Source organism: Podarcis erhardii (assembly GCF_964252035.2).
Source record: "Podarcis erhardii genome assembly, chromosome: Z".
Taxonomy (NCBI): Eukaryota; Metazoa; Chordata; class Lepidosauria; order Squamata; family Lacertidae; genus Podarcis; species Podarcis erhardii.
This window is the reverse complement of record NC_138504.1, coordinates 10,614,638-10,632,444: the sequence shown is the minus strand read 5'-3', so window position 1 is coordinate 10,632,444 and position 17,807 is coordinate 10,614,638. Positions and strand designations below refer to the sequence as shown.

The 17,807-nt window shown below is 44.0% G+C and overlaps 1 protein-coding gene across 1 annotated transcript in view; it reads right to left on the bottom strand.

Moving 5' to 3' along the window:
- The window catches only part of LONRF3 (LON peptidase N-terminal domain and ring finger 3), a 499,535-nt gene that overhangs the window by 147,519 nt on the left and 334,209 nt on the right, over nucleotides 1–17,807 (bottom strand). The gene's annotated exons all lie outside the window — the stretch shown is intronic.

The following is a 17,807-nucleotide window of genomic DNA, read 5'->3' as shown; positions in this document are numbered from 1 at the left end:
CTCTGCAGGTGGTGCCTGGTTTGATCCCTCACTAGGGAAAGTAAAGATCCTTGAATAAAATCACTACCAGTCAGAGATGACAAAACTGAGTAAGACAGACCAATGGGCTCACATAATAAATAATAATAATAATAATAATAGCAGCAACAACAGTAATCATTTTATTTATACACTGCTCATTGGGCTGGGTTGCTGCAGCCACTCTGGGCGGCTTCCAACACATATAAAAAATAATAAAATGTCAAACATCCAAAGATTTCCAACGCAGGACTGCCTTCTAGTGTCCTCTAAAAGTCGTACAGTTCTTTATCTGGTGGGAGGGCATTTCACAGTGTGCCACTACCGAGAAGGCCATCTGCCTTGTTCCCTGTAACTCCACTTCTTGGAATGAAGGAACTGCCAGAAGGCCATCATTGTCTGAGCTGAATGATGTGGGTGGAGATTTCCCTTCAGGTATACTGAGCCAAGGCCGTTTATGGCTTTAAAGGTCAGCAACAACACTTTGAATTGTGCTCGGAAACATACAGTGAAGCTCTGTGAAGGTCCTTTAGGACTGGTGTTATATGGTTTTGGTGGCCACTCCCAGTCACCAGGCTAGCTGCCGCTTTCTGGATTACCGTATTTTTCACTCTATGATGCACTTTTTCCTCTCCAAAAAGTAAGGGGAAATGTGTGTGTGTCTTATGGAGTGAATGCAGGCTCCATGGCTTCAGCAATAACAACGCAAAGCCTCCGAAGTGCAGAGGGAGTGTTCCATCCGTGCTCCAGAGGCTTCGCATTGCTTTCGCGGAAGCCTGGAGAGCAAGAGGGATTGGTGCACACCGACTCTCCTGGCTTTAGCCAGGAACTCCCGCTGCACTTTGGAGGATTCGCGTTGCTTTCGCTGAAGCCAGGAGAGTGAGAGGGATCGGTGCGCACCGATCCCTCTTGCTCTCCTGGCTTTGCATCACTGGAGAGGCGCTGCGCAGCTTTCCCTCTTTGCGCAGCGCCCCTTCAGCGAAGCAGGAGGAGAAATGGAAGGGGCTCCATTTCTCCTGCCACTTTGCTGAAGGGGCGCTGCGTAGAGAGGGAGAGAATTTTTTCCCCTTGTTCTCCCCCTCTAAAACTAGGTGCATCCTATGGTTGGGTGCGTCCTATAGAGCAAAAAAATACGGTAGTTGTAGTTTCCATGTCACCTTCATAGGTAGCCCCATGCAGTGGTGGAGCTTCATGCTCTGGCACTGGGGGGTGGAGAGCAGGCGGGGGCGGGGTTGGTGCGCGTCCCGGTGGTGTGGCAAGCTGCCTGCGGTGGCGTGGGGGGGGGGCAGCCATGATGGCACCCCACCAGGATCGATCTGCAGAGGGCGGTGCGCTCCCCCCGCACTCCTCTTCCTCCACCAGTGGCCCCATGTAAGGTGTGCTGCAGTAGTCCAAGCAGGAGATAACCAGAGCATGCACCACTCACCCCCAATATCACTTTCTGGACACAGCCTAGGAGGAAGGAGCAGAACCACTGCATAACAGTACCCCCGGCTCCCAACTCCTCTAGGTGATCTAGAAGGATACCATGGTCAGTGGTATTAAAAGCTGCTGAGAGATCCAGCAGAACCAGGGAACAGCTTCTACCAGGCTAGGTGTCTCCAGGAGAACATCTACCACAACCTGAAGCAGCTTGGGCAGGGAAACATGCACTCAGAAAACTGGGTCTGGTGCAAGCTAATGACTTCCTAAAACCACCGCTGTGTGTAAGAGAAACCTGAGGATCACTGTGGCATTTTTTGGGCGGGCTGACTCCCTCTTTGAAAATATTGGGGGTCCATGGTCCATCCCTCCCTCCACCTCCAGATGGCACCTCTAGTTATGCTTTATATAATTGTTTCATTGCTTGTTTTAGTTACGGATTTTTAAGGCCACAGTGTCAGCATCTGTGTGTCTGGATAGGCTCACCTAAACATAAATGTTTTAAGCAGGTGCTGAAAGAAAAAGCATACAGCAAAGGCAGCTGGTTGCCTGACATCAGTAGGCAGGGAGTTCCAAAGTGTAGGTGCTACCACACTAAAAGACCAATTTGTTACAGGTGTGGAATGAGTGACATGCACCAACTATAATGGTTGGCTGGCTTGCACCTGATAACCAATTGCTGAACAAGGTACACTGTGAGGTGGAGTGGAGAGCAACAGAGAGGCATTAGCGGGATGAGCTGGGGAATGAGTGATGCAATAAACAACCTTGACATATAAAACATAGGGAACTGTCCTATACTGTTCATCCACCTTGCCTACTATTTTTGGCTCTAACCAGTTCTAACTGGCATCCCCATCACATCTCTAAATCCTTTTACAGTGGTACCTCAGGTTAAGAACTTAATAATAATAAAAAGAACAGACCTCCAGAATTAATTTTTATTATTGATACAGAAAGAAAAAAAAAACCACAAATACCAAATTTGCACACAGGAATAACCATAGACACATTATTTTCTTAACAAACAATAAAACATAAATTGGTCTTAACACTAAAGACCCAACCTCCCGTCTATTCCATATTTTGATTTCATATTACTTATTGCCAATACACACTTTTATCACAATTAAACTTTCCCTTGAAATATCTAACTGGCATCCCCATCACATCTCTAAATCATTTTACAGTGGTACCTCAGGTTAAGAACTTAATTCATTCTGGAGGTCCGTTCTTAACCTGAAACTGTTCTTAACCTGAAGCACCACTTTAGCTAATGGGGCCTTCCGCTGCCGCCACGCCACCACCACACAATTTTTGTTCTCATCCTGAAGCAAAGTTCTTAACCCGAGGTACTATTTCTGGGTTAGTGGAGTCTGTAACCTGAAGTGTCTTTAACCTGAAGTGTCTGTAACCAGAGGTACCACAGTAACTGGAAATGCCAGGAATTGAACCTGGAACCTTTGCATTTTCACAACAATTTCTTTTTGTACAGTTTTTTTAAATTTTAAAAATTGGATCTTCTCGGTAGCTACCTGTATAGATACAGTGGTACCTTGGGTTACTTACGCTTCAGGTTACAGACTCCGCTAACCCAGAAATAGTACCTCGGGTAAAGAACTTTGCTTCAGGATGAGAACAGAAATCGTGCGACGGCAGCACAGTGGCAGCAGGAGGCCCCATTAGCTAAAGTGGTGCTTCAGGTTAAGAACAGTCTCAGGTTAAGAACGGACCTCTGGAACGAATTAAGTTCTTAACCCAAGGTACCACTGTATAGGCATTATTATTATTATTATTATTATTATTATTATTATTATTATTATTATGTTTGCATGCCCTCTCGACTCTTCACCCTGAGCAAGGGAACCACCCATACCGGCCTAAATCCGGCGCTGCCCCAGCGTCTCCGAGTAGGAGATGGGAACGCTCCGTCTGAAACCCTGGCGAGAGGCTGCTAGCGCCGACAATATAGACCGCAAAGCCAGACTTAGAAAAGACCAGCAGCATACTTTTGAAGCACGTGGCTCTCCTCCCCCCAATCTTGGGCACTTTCCTTTAAGGATGAAACTACAGTCCCAACGCGGTATTTAGACGGATAGTGCAGATGGGGACACACCTGTCCTTCCCGCTACGGAAGGCGCACCTAGCCTACCTGGTGCCCACGTCGGGGTAGTGGGACGTGCGGAAGGCGCGCTCCAGTTCATCCAGCTGGGAGTCGCTGAAGGTTGTCCGGTAGCGGCGCTTCCTCGGTGGCGCGGGCCCAGGAGCCTCGACGGCGTTGCGGGCTGCGTTCTGCGCTGGGATGTTTGGAGCGCCTCTCCCTCCAGCTTCCTCTCCTCCCTTCCCCTGGTCCGCGCCGCTCCCCGCCGGGAGTTCTGGGGCCATTTTTTCCGCCATCGGATGGGCCTGGGGTGGGTTCGGCGGCTCGACGGGGTCTCCGGCTTGCAGGAGGGGAAAAGGAGAACTTTTGTGAGTGGAGGGGTAGAGGCGAGGTAAGAATCGCGTCCGTGCCTGCCCTTGGAGAGTCACTACGGAGAGTGAAACGGGCGTCAGGATCGCCGCAACCCCCCCTCCCGCCGCAGCTCCGTTTACTTGGAAGTAAAGCCTCGGGGAGTTCCGCGGGATATAAGAAAGGCTAGTTAACCCCCCCACGGCAAATAGGCAAGTAAAGTAAAATTTAGGCTTGGAACTAAAAGTGATGTATGCCAGTCAGGGCAGGATATAGGACAGTTTTTGGTGTGTTTAAAGTCTGCGCAAACCCCGACAACACCGAATAAAGTAAGGCTGAAGCCTCACTTGCGCTTACGTAAGGTATGGGGGACGCGGGGGTAAAGTTCTGTTTTGATGGAGTAACTTGGCTGCAAAGATGTTTAGGATTTGCGTTTAGGGCTGCGGCGATAACGGCTGAGCCTAAACAGGTGCAGGTGGAGATGAGCGAATAGGTTTTGCCCCCTCCCCCCCGCCGAGATCAGAATTCTAGCAACTTTCCCACCCTGGAGTTCTCTGCCTGCAACGCTGGACATAACCCGCCCCCCCCCGACTCAGTCCCCCTGGGCCCAATGGCATTCCTGGGGTCTCCCTAAAACCCCTCTTCTCCATCTTGATGGACGGGGCAAGTTAGAAGAAGGGCGCCCCAGTCACTGATCACCCCGGTACCGTATCCTTTTCCTCCGCCGCCGCCGCTCACCGTGGTGTCCCGCGTCGGGGCTCCGGCTGCCTAGGATGCTGTCGATGAAGTAAGAGGTGAGCGAGTGTCGGGCGGGGGCAGCGGAGGAGCCGGCGCTCTCCATAGTTACTAGCCGCCCATCGCACGACGCCGAGTTTTATTGGAGCGGACAACGCCCGTATTATATTTCATGGGCGGGCGCGGCAATGTCCCTGGGCAGGTACTTGGCCTCTGGGGGGGTGGGGTGGGGTGGGGTGGGGGTGCGAGGCCGCCCCTGGGAAGAAGAACGCGAATAGCAACCGCTTCCTGATAATGTAGCATCCAGCCCGAGGTGTAGTCTACTAGCCAGATGAGTTGAGTTGCTTTTTATCCCAAGGGTGGCTTGACAGACTCGAAAGTTCTGTCGGAGAAACTATTACTGTAAAGGGTGCCTACTTCCCAGGCGGTCCGATTCTAGAATCTCGACCATCTTTCTCTGGAGACGATGGATGGGGTGCACCTGAGCAAGGATAAAAACAGAGAATTTCCGACCCCTCTATCCCTATTCTCCATGATTTTGGCATATGTCCTATTTTTTTTCTTAAGAGGTTAAAAAGTATCTTGATATGGCTACAGTTACAGAAGACGCTGCTTTACGGAGAGTCAAGGCGTCTCGGTGTTGCCCCACAGAAGGGCATCAGCTTTGTGGGATTTTGGACAAGGTTCTCTCCCAGCCCCACCTGGGACTTTCTGCGTACAGATGAGCACCTGTACTGCATTTCATGCAATGCACAATTAAGTCGAAACACCCATTTTGTTGACTTTTATTTGTTTTTTTATTCTGCTCCTCTCTACCGAAATAATAATCGCGTACAGTAACGCAATGTAGTTCTATCAACAGCATAAACATGGTGTTCCAAATCATTCATATATATATATATATAGAGAGAGAGTGTGTGTTTAATATTGTTATTTTGTATAATATTATTTCATATTTAAAACTTTCTGCATTACTGCTTCAGGTTTTCATTTTGTAAACTGCTTTGAGAAGGTTTCTTCTTCTTTTTTTATGACCCCCCAAGATGGTATTTAAACAATACTTTAAATAAATAAATGAGTGCCCTGCAATTTCTGAAGTTCATCACCAGACTTTGCAAAATTGCAAGACAGCAAGGATGCTAGAACTTTAATTAAAATTAAATCTAATGAAATGGATATGAGAGTGAAATATTTTTTCATTCTTTACGATGGTTTCTTACAGCCTTTGCCCTCTAACCTTTCACTCTGTTGCAAGGGTGCTAACTTGAATAAAATATTTTTTGGGGGGGCAGGTAACCCCACCCTGCATAACTAATCACAAGACACAGTGCACACACACCATTTGAATGACAATGCCTCTAAACTTTGGGGGTCCATGGCCCCTTCAATTATTTTATGGGGGGAGGGCAAAGGGACCTCAGCCCCTAGGAGTTGGCTCCTAGGTTCTGTTGAATATGCTCCCACCCTCTACGCCCACACACATCTGCATTCCTGGGCTTGATGCTAGAGAAAGCACTTCCTATTGCTCAAATTCTGCCCCAGTTTCAACATGAAAAGCTGATGGAGGTAATCCTATGCACAGCTACACAGGTGGTGTGTCAGCCCATTTGATTTCAGTGGGGTTTGTTGTTGTTTAGTTGTTTAGTTGTTTAGTTGTGTCCGACTCTTCGTGACCCCATGCACTAGAGCACGCCAGGCACTCCTGTCTTCCACTGCCTCCCGCAGTTTGGTCAAACTCATGCTGGCAGCTTCGAGAACACTGTCCCACCATCTCGTCCTCTGTCTCCCCTTCTCCTTGTGCCCTCCATCTTTCCCAACATCAGGGTCTTTTCCAGAGAGTCTTCTCTTTTCATGAGGTGGCCAAAGTCTTGGAGCCTCAGCTTCAGGATCTGTCCTTCCAGTGAGCACTCAGGGCTGATTTCCTTCAGAATGGATAGGTTTGATCTTACAGTCCATGGGACTCTCAAGAGTCTCCTCCAGCGCCATAATTCAGGCTACACTCCTAGTAGTGCAGGAAGAAGCCCAGGACCCCACTCCAAAATGAGTAGAAGGGTCCCTATACACAGCAAGGTGGGTGAACCACTTTTTTTGGCAAGTGTATCCAGAAACGTGTTTCCTGCGCTGAATGATACCTGCATTTCAAGGGTTTCCAGCTTTACAATTCTACGATTCTATCATCCTTTTCAGAAGTGGCACTAACTTTGTGGCACCTTCTGGAAGTAATATGGAAAATCCTTTTACTGGATTCCTTTCAGGTCTTCCAGAATTCTTTGGCTAATGTTCTCTGGTTATTTTTCAGCTGTCTTTGGATCCTGACTTTACAGTGGTGCCTCAGGTTAAGAACTTAATTCGTTCCAGAGGTCAGTTCTTTTAAAAAAAAAAAAAAAAAAATTATTAAGAGTTTAAAGATTACAAAAAGAAAGAAAAAAATTTAAAACAAATCAATATAATACAATACAAAAACAAAAACACTACGTAAAACATTAAATTAACAAAACAAAACAAAAACAATTAAAAACACTTCCAATATTTTCAATCTTAGCTTTCATTCACTTGTTTCATTGACTTCCTCACGCCTCCCTTTTTGTATTCCACTTCAATTAACTGTTTCAGCAATTCCTTTCCATCTTCCTCTGTTTTCTGTCCTGTAATTAATCTTAACATATTCTAACTTTGTTTTCCCCCCTTTAATACATTAACAATCTATCTGTACCTAGTTCCTTATAACATTTCTGCCAAAGCCATATAACTTCATTCCACCATTTTTCTAAATCTCATTAATTTTACAATATTTCTGTAAATAATCTTTAAATTTTTCCCAATCTTCTTCCACTGACTCTTCTCCCTGGTCTCAGATTCTGCCAGTCATTTCCGCCAATTCCATATAGTCCATCAGCTTCATCGGCCATTCTTCCCGGGTGGGTAAATCTTGTGTCTTCCAATACTTCGCGATGAGTATTCTTGCTGCTGTTGTTGCATACATAAAGAAAGTTCTGTCTTTCTTTAGCACCAATTGGCCGACCATGCCCAGGAGAAAGGCCTCTGGTTTCTTCAGAAAGGTATATTTAAATACCTTTTTCATTTCATTATAAATCATCTCCCAGAATGTCTTAATCCTTGGGCATGTCTACCAAAGGTGAAAGAATGTACCTTCAGTCTCATTACATTTCCAACATTTATTTTCAGGCAAATGGTAAATTTTTGCAAGCTTGACTGGTGTCATGTACCACCTGTATATCATTTTCATTAAATTCTCTCTTAGGGCATTACATGCCGTAAATTTCATACCTGTGGTCCATAACTGTTCCCAGTCAGCCATCATAATGTTATGTCCAACATCTTGTGCCCATTTAATCATAGCAGATTTCACCGTTTCGTCCTGAGTGTTCCATTTCAACAGCAAGTTATACATTCTTGACAGAGTCTTAATTTTGGGATCTAACAATTCTGTTTCCAATTTTGATTTTTCCACCTGGAAGCCAACCTTTTTATCCAAGTTATATGCCTCCATTATTTGGTAATAATGGAGCCAATCTCGCACTTTGTTTTTTAATTTTTCAAAACTCTGCAGTTTTACTCTGTCTCCATCTTGTTCCAAAATTTCCCAATATTTCGGCCATTTGGCCTCCATATTGAGTTTTTTCTGTGCCTTCGCTTCCATTGGTGACAACCATCTTGGGGTTTTATTTTCTAACAAATCCTTATATCTTATCCAAACATTAAACAATGCTTTTCTAACAATATGGTTTTTAAACGCTTTATGTGCTTTTACCTTATCATACCACAGATATGCATGCCAACCAAATACATTGTTAAAACCTTCTAAGTCTAACACATCAGTATTTTCAAGAAGCAGCCATTCTCTCAGCCAGCAAAAAGCAGCTGATTCATAGTAAAGTTTAAGGTCTGGCAGGGCAAATCCACCTCTTTCCTTAGCATCAGTTAATATCTTAAATTTTATTCGAGGCTTCTTGCCCTGCCAGACAAATCTGGAAATATCTCTCTGCCACTTCTTGAAACAATCTGTCTTATCCAAAATTTGCAAAGTTTGAAACAAAAACAACATCCTTGGCAATACATTCATTTTTATCGCAGCAATTCGACCTAACAATGATAACTTCAAATTTGACCATATTTCTAAGTCCCTTTTCACTTCAATCCAACATTTTTCATAGTTATCCTTAAACAAGTTCACATTCTTAGCAGTCATGTTAACCCCTAAATATCTTACTTTCTTAACCAATGTTAATCCTGTCTCCTCCTGGAACAGAGGTCAGTTCTTAACCTGAAACTGTTCTTAACCTGAGCTACCACTTTAGCTAATGGGGCCTCCTGCTGCCACCAGAGCACGATTTCTGTTCTCCTCCTGAAGCAAAGTTCTTAACCTGAGTTACTGTTTCTGGGTTAGCGGAGTCTGTAACCTGAAGAGTATGTAACCTGAAGCATATGTAACCCGAGGTACCACTGTAATGTAATTTAGTATATGAGTTATTCTACTGTTGTATGTAGTTTCCAGCCAGCCATTACCTTTTGCAGCTTTTATATTTTAATGTTTTATTGTTGTTTTATTAGCGAACTTGGTTTGATTTGTGTGTGTGTGTAAAACTTTGGGTCTACCTTTGAGGGAGAAAGGGGGGATAAATATTCAGAATTTATATCCCCCCCTCCATTTTTCATTAAGGCATCAAGGTGTTAGACGTGTACACAATTTTTCAAAGTGCCAAAGTCCAGGAAAGAGACAACAGGAGACAGTGAACCAGCTGCCCAGGAAGTAAGTCCATTTACTACACCTGCTTTACCACAAATGTATGTCCAGGTGGCTGAAGAAAGTACCTGATGAAGAAGCCAAACCGAGGAAATATGAATCTGGGAGGTTCACCTTTAAATGCAACCTGAATCCGGATTCTCTCCAAGTCCTGAAAGACTAGCACTAATGAAGATCAGGTTTACACAAGCCTGATCCAGAGCTTTGGATTTCCCTGAAGCACATTTCTAAAGAAAGAAAATTCTAGAGAAAGTGATTTCCTGCAGTTAATCAGGCAGTGGCATTTTCCACCTGCCTTGCCCCACCCTCCAGTCCTAGCAGCTTTCCCCAGACAATGATTTTGAGAATAGCAGAGTTTTTTGGTTTTTTAAAAAAACAAAGCTGTGAGTCTTTATTTCTCAATTTGATCCTTTTACATAGCATTCCATGTTTGTGGTGTTTTATGCATCATGACTTGCTGTTATTTTTTATTGATTTTAGTTTGTTGCTGTTGTTTAGTCATTTAGTTGTGTCCGACTCTTCATGACCCAATGGACCAGAGCTCGCCAGGCACTCCTGTCTTCCACTGCCTCCCACACTTTGGTCAGACTCATGTTGGTAGCTTTGAGAACACTGTCCAACCATCTCGTCCTCTGTCGTCCCCTTCTCCTTGTACCCTCCATCTTTCCCAACATCAGGGTATTTTCCAGGGAGTCGAGTCTTCTCATGAAGTGGCCAAAGTACTGGAGTGTCAGCTTCAGGATGTGTCATTCCATAGTAGTTCTTTATTTTAACTGAAAAGTGTAAACTGTTTAATTATATTTTGCCGATACTTTATTTTACTGTTTACTATGAGATGGTTGGATAGTGTCTTCGAAGTTACAAACATGAGTCTGACCAAACTGCAGGAGGCAGTGGAAGACAGAAGTGCCTGGCGTGCTCTGGTCCATGGGGTCACGAAGAGTCGGACACGACTAAATGACTAAACAACAACAATTATATTCTAATGGATTATTGAATATTGCTTTATTTGATATAAGTTGTTCATTGTAAAGTTATTGTAACTTTTTTGTATTGGTACTAACTGTTATTATGTGTGTGATCTCTGTTGTCTGTTTTGTTGTTTCTTTAGCTTGTAAACCACTTTGTGTGTAGTAATATAGAAAGGCGGTATAAAAATTAAAAGTGAAATGAAATGAGTAACTATCCATAAACAACTAAAAACGGCAGATAAGCCTTAACTTGTTTCCTGAAGCTTTCAAAGGTCAATAGTTTCCCATGTGAGATGTTCAGAGAAGACTAGAAAAGAGTTGCCAGAAATATAAACAAACACATTTAATAAGTGCACATTTATTAGGAGTCATACTGCCAATGAGGTCTTAGTTTCAGGTTAAGGAGTTCAAGTTTTCAGCCTGATTCTAAAAATGTTCACTCTGAAGTGAGATTCTAGTGCCAGTTCCTTAGAGGCAGTAGAGCTGCAGTTAAGAGTCTTTTCAGAAATCCTTTTTATTACTCATTCATGATGATTTGTGCACTCTGTGGTATTGGAGTGGTTATACACTATCCCACTTTCAATAGCATTTACCCCTGCATAAGTTTTGGCTTTTGCCTCTTCATTTCCAATCAGCGTGTGTCCTGCAACTTCCTGCTGAGATCTTTGCAAATTTTTATATCACAAATGTTCCCATTTATTCCCCCCCTCCCCACTTTTGTTGCGCTATAATGCAAGGGGGCCTCTCCAAATGGTAATACAGTGGTACCTCGGGTTACAGACACTTCAGGTTACATACGCTTCAGTTTACAGACTCTGCTAACCCAGAAATAGTACCTCGGGTTAAGAACTTTGCTTCAGGATGAGAACAGAAATCGTGCTCTGGCGGTGCGGCGGCAGCGGGAGGTCCCATTAGCTAAAGTGGTGCTTCAGGTTGAGAACAGTTTCAGGTTAAGAACGGATCTCCGGAACGAATTAAGTACTTAACCCGAGGTACCACTGTAATGCAATAACATGGGAGGAAGCATTGTAGGACAACTTATAAAGCAGATCTCCTTCTTTTTGTCTATTATGCTTCTACCATTCTGCTTCACTGGATGACCAGGGGATTCCAGTATTATGAAAGAAGAATGGAATTATCTCTCTATCCCCTTCACATCATTCACTATTTTATATACCCCACTCACCCACCTTTCCCCCTAAACTAAGAAGTTCCAACCTTTCCTTTCCTTTAATTTTTTTATTATTACTATGTTGTAACTTTTCCTCATAGGTGAGTTGTTCCAGCAAGTTGATTATTTGGGTTGTTCTTTTCAGAAACGTTCCCTACAGTATCCTTTTTTAAGGTACCGTAATCACAACAGATGCGGGTGGCGCTGTGGTCGAAACCACTGAGTCTCTTGGACTTGCCGATCAGAAGGTCGGCGGTTCGAATCCCCACGACGGGGTGAGCTCCTGTTGCTCGGTCCCAGCTCCTGCCAACCTAGCAGTTCGAAAGCACGCCAAAAAGTGCAAGTAGATAAATAGGTATTGCTCCGGCAGGAAGATAAACCGTGTTTCCATGCGCTGCTCTGGTTTCGGTGTTCCGTTGCACCAGAAGTGGCTTAGTTATGCTGGCCACATGACCCGGAAAACTGTCTGTGGACAAACACCGGCTCCCTTGGCCTGTAAAGCGAGATGAGCGCCGCAACCCCAGAGTCGTCTGCGACTGGACTTAACTGTCAGGGTCCTTTACCTTTTACCTTTTTAATCACAACAGAATGTGATTGCACCATAAATGTGTATAACAGTATTATAATACTGTTTGTGTTTTTATTTTCAACCTCTTTCCTATTTATCCCTAACATGGAATTTGCCTTTTTGACAGGTACCACACACTGAGTTGACATTTTCTTTGAGCTATCCACTGCGACTCCAAACTCTGCTTTCTGGACAGTTGTGGTAAGTTGAGACCCCATAATTATATCAGTTTAAGTGTACTGGTTGTTGAAATAAAAAAATAACAATGTTAGGGGAATCCAGCCAGAGCTTAGACCAGTTCTAAGGTGGACTTTACTGAAGAATCAAGAGTCGATGTTACACACCAGCCAAGGAAAATGTGAACAAATTAACTTTTATTTTATTTTTATTCCAGCAATGTAACAAGAGGCATAAAACAGCACTCAACAAGTTATATAACTCCTTCCCAACTACCACGTTCGCAACCCGCAGCGTCTGCACATGCGTGGGTTGCGATTCGGCTCTTCTGCACATGCACGAAGCGTGATTTAGTGCTTCTGTGCATGCGCAACCACCAAAACCCGGAAGTAACCCGTTCCGGTACTTCCAGGTTTTGGCGGTCCATAACCCGGAAAAACACAACCTGAAGCGTCTGTAACCCGAGGTATGACAGTATTCACCACACAAAGAAACACAAAAAATCAAGTCATAATGTTTAGTGCCCTCTGGAAATTTCAATAGGTTACATGCTTTTAGCCATGGGTAGGCAAACTAAGGCCCAGGGCCTGGATCTGGCCCAATCGCCTTCTAAGTCCGGCCCACAGACGGTCCGGGAATCAGCATGTTTTTACATGAGTAGAATGTGTGCTTTTAATTTAAAATGCATCTCTGGGTTATTTGTGGGGCATTGGAATTTGTTCATCCCTCCCAAAAATATAGTCCAGCCCCCCACAAGGTCTGAGGGACAGTGGACCGCCCCCCTGCTGAAAAAGTTTGCTGACCCCTGCTAGCCTTCCTATTTCAATACTGGAAATAATCATTATGTGAGCTCTTTGCTGTTCCTGCCTTCCCAATGCACATACTAATATACTCAGATATCAGGTTCAAATTCCAGCTGACCTGTAGAGCTCACATGGTCACCTTGAGCCAATTACAATTGCTCAGCCTAACCTACCTCACAAGATTGTTTTGAGGAAGAAATGTGCGAGGGAAGGGATTATGTACATCACCTTTGACAGACAAATGGAATGAAATAAAATTTTAGCTGTAACCTGCATTGAGTCCCTGTCAGGGGAAAGACGGACAACAACAACAACAACAAGTCCTATTGACCTCAATGGGATTTACTTCTGAGTAAAAATGCTTAGGATTGCAGTGTGTAGGAATGCAGTCTTTACCCAGTTACCTGGGAGTAAGCTGCATTGAGTTAAATGGGACTTTAACTCTGAGTAGACATGCAGAAGCTTGCAGTGTAAGGCTCATAAAATTGTTGGAAGTTGGAAGGGAACACAAAGGTAATCTAGTTCAACTCCCTACAATGCAGGAATATTTTTGCCTAACATGGGCAAAATACATATATACATAGCCCAGCATGCTTTCCTTTTCAGCATAAATAATTATCCATGGAATTTGTGTTTTCATTGAGGGTGAGTTGCTGCAGGATTAGTCATAGAATCATCAAACAGTAGATCTGGAAGGGACTCCAAGGACTGCCATATTTCAAAAAGTGAAAATCCGGACACAAAAGTTGAGCAAACTTTTTGGCAAAGTTTAGCCTTTTTTTGGGGGGGGGGCTGGGGGGCAAAAAAGAAATAGAGCTATTTTTAAGGAAATTCACCAAAAAACACTTCCAACATGGGTTACCATACACCTGGATTTCCCCAGACATTTTTACCAATTTTCAGAAATTCTGCCCAGACGCTATTTCCAACGGATGAATCCCAGGTATGTCTGGGAAAACACACACAGTCCTGGGGCCTAGTTATGGCTGTGTGGGTGCAGCTTTCAAGAAAACAGCTCTTAACATGTTCAAATGGCACTTGGGGGAACTGTGGTCCCATAGCGGCAGAAGGGATGGGGGACCTTTACAACCTGGGCTAAGAAGTAGCAAGTCCTCCTGCAAATCAGATGTCAGCCACGTGGTTTTTCTACCCATAGACCAGTGCTTTCCAACATGGGGACAATATTCCAAGAGGGCCACAGGTGAAAATCGCATAAATGGGGGACCATGGCATGGGACCGGGGGACCACAGAGGAAAGTGAAAAGTGAAGAAAATAGAGAAGAGACTGAGAAAAAACAAAACAAAAAACAGAGAAGCGAATTAAATAGAAAACAGAGACCTAGATGGAACAGAGAAGTGACCGTGCTTCCCAGTGGATGCATTGCCATGTGCACTCTGCCGCAACGTCGCTTCTGTTTCCTTCTCCCACTGCATGCACCAAGCCATCTGCATCTCATTTGTCATGGACAAGGTATGTGGCTGCAGCAGTGTTAGTGTGTGGGGTGCTATTCTGTTTACAATCAAATAAATGATATAGCTACCTTTCGGTAGGAAAGGGATGCCACAGGATGGAATCAAGGTTGGAAGGGGGCCACAGCTGGAAAAAAAGGTTGATAAACACTGCCACAGACACATGGGAGGGACCTCTTTCATACCCTCCCAACATTTCTCCAATGAAAATAGGGACATCCTAAGGAAAAGTTGGAAATCAGAAACCGAAGACGGCTTCTCTAAATCAGGGACGTCCCTGGAAAATTGGGACACTTGGAGGCTCTGCTCTTTGCCATAGCTATACTTGGGGTTAGGGTTGACTGAGTGGTGCAGAAACCTGGCTGGTCAGAGAAAAGGATATTGATAGAAATGTCTCCATGAACCTCTGGAAGTTCACAGAAGCACAAAATGACCGTGAGAAATGAAAGAATGTGTAACTTTAAGGTGTAGATGTTTTTCTTATCTTTTTAAGAAAATTGCTTGACATTTGGAAGGCAAAACGGTGGACCAGCATTAAGTCCGGTTAAATCTGGTGGGATGTTCACTTCTCGGACTGAGGTCTTCCCCAACCGGATGACCGTGCTGGGAGTTAGAATCTAAAATATTTGGAGGGCACCAGGTCTGGGAATGCTGGCTAGTTAGCCAGTATTTTTATCTCACTTATTTGTCCACTAAAAATGCTTCAAGGGCAGAGAAGTATTATTCGACAGATGCTTCTCTTCAAAACAATTCTCTCTCAGATTTCCAGTGGTGTTTAGTCAGAATAGTTGGGGAGGGGGGAGAGACAATTCATCCCTCCCTTGTTTGTGTTTTGAAAATATTTTATATGTGTTATAAAGCGTGGGGAACATTTGGCCATCCAGATGCTGCTGCTGAACTACAACTCCCATCTTCTCTGGCCACTGCTATTCTCGCTGGGACTGAAGGGAGCTGTAGTTTATAGCAACATATGGAGGACACATCTGGTTTATTTGTACAGTACTAGCCCAGTCTTGCCGAGAGCTTCAGCATGTCTCTAATTCAAAGCATTGGGCCTAGTGACCTGATTTTAGGGTGCTGTTGAGTCTAGTTAAGGGGTCAGCAAACTTTTTCAGCAGGGGGCTGGTCCACTGTCCCTCAGACCTTGTTGGGGGTTGGACAATATTTTTTTGGGGGGTAAATGATGCAAGAGCACCACGAGCCCAGGTGGCTGCTTACCTGTGTCTTGCGAGCATCAGGGGCTGGTGGCGGCGCAGAGCATGAAAGGGCACCAGAGAGGGGCTGCTTAAAATGGTGGTCACTCGAGCGCTGCTGCTGCTGGCACCAACAAAGCCCAGCCCCCTTCCTCCTCTAGGCAGGGCAGGGAGAAGCCAGGAGGAGGGAGGGAGGAGGTGCTGCTGCCGCCGCCACCATGGGAGGGAGAGGGAAAGAATGTGCGCGCTGGTGATTCATGCAGCAATTCCCAGACCATTCGCAGGCTGGATCCAGAAGGCAATTGGGCCTGATCCGGCCCATGGCCCTTAGTTTGCCTACCCATGGTCTAGTTGTTTATATGGCTGTAGAAGTGGTGTTTTTGTGTGTTTTGAGTAGGAGCGATTGTCAATGTTGTTATGAAATTGTCATGATGTTTATGAGAACAGAAACTGCCAGGAAAGTGAACCCACACTCCCTCTTGTGGAAAACATGGATACTGGAGCATGATTTGGGAACATAGGATACAAAATCAAAACATTGGTCTGTTTAGCTCACTGGTGTCTATGCTCACTGGCAATGGCTCTCCAGAGTTTCAGACTGGATGTCCCCATCTTATGTGGAGATGTTGAACGTCAGACCTACTGTATGAAAACCATGTTCTCTAGCACAAAGCTATGGTCCTTTTCCTTAACTTAAATAAATGACATGGCCAGGCTGGTAATACAGAAGTTGGGACGCTCTGGCCCTCCTGTTGTTGTTAGTTGACCATTGCAGAGCTGCAGTGACTATCATCCTCCACAAACTACAGTTCCCAGGATTCTCTCTGTGTGTAGAAACTCATGTGTTTTAAAAGTGTGGGTGAACGCAACCGTTCTCTTGTGCCTTTTCTAGTAGCTTGTTGTGCAGATACTTCAAAGTAAAGCTTTTCACAGCATGGGGATGGGATTGTCCAGGACGCAGCAAAGGGACGAACTTTATGTTGCATGTAAATGCCCTGGCACTTTAGTGCTTATTTCTCCTAACATACTCATTTTTGAAAAGCAGTTTCCCATAATATAGTGTACTTTTGTATGTTCCTTTTACTAATCTATGCATATTTATGCACACTCTACCCCCCCATATATGGACTTGGACTTGGCTGGAGAACTGCATTGCAAAACTCAGGGAAGTATTAATTTTGAGGGCTATCTTGTGTTTTGGAAAGAGAAGCACGGACCTCCCGCCTGTACATAGCTTTAATGTGTTATCTGAGAAATTTTGTGGAAGTAACTCTCAGATAATCATTGTCCTTCAATTCAGCCAGAAGCATTCCTTTTGGGTCAACATGGCACCACACCAGCTGCAACCACACTAGCTGCCCTCACAAGAATGGTCACGGTGAAATAATTAAAACTGCATCATTAAAACACATGAGCTTTTTTGCACCTAATCAAAATAAAACAAGCTAAAACAAATCACGGAGCATTTTAGCCTTCTCCCTATCTGTGTTTCAGGCTGTTTATTATTTTTTTTCCCTCCTTTGTCTCCCTCCCCAATTTTTTTATTGCTTTTCACATTTATCACATAAAAAAGAAACAAGAAAAGGAAAAACATTACAATACACAAAAACAAAGAAAAATACATAAAAAAGAATTTTTACTTCCAAATCCTAATTTCATTGCATTGATAACTGACTTCCTCAAATCCCCTCTAACTGAATTACATTATATCACCTGTTTATCACAGTTCTCCAAATTCATTTTTCTAACAATATTAACTTCTTTCATTTTCTAACTTCTTCTCCTTTATTAATATTCTCATCCTTAATATTTATTAACAACATATTCTTATTCTACCCCTAAGCCTAATTATTACTTCCAATAAATTTCTCTTTATATTATGTTACAATATTTAGCCAAATATTCTTTAAGATTCTTCCTGTCCTCTGGTGTCTCCTCTTCTTTCTGGTTGCGGATTCTTCCAGTCACGTTGGCCAGCTCCAAAAACTCCAACATCTTCATCTGCCATTCTTCTATTGTTGGTATCTCTTGCAATTTCCAATTTTTAGCTAATAAAAGTCTTGTC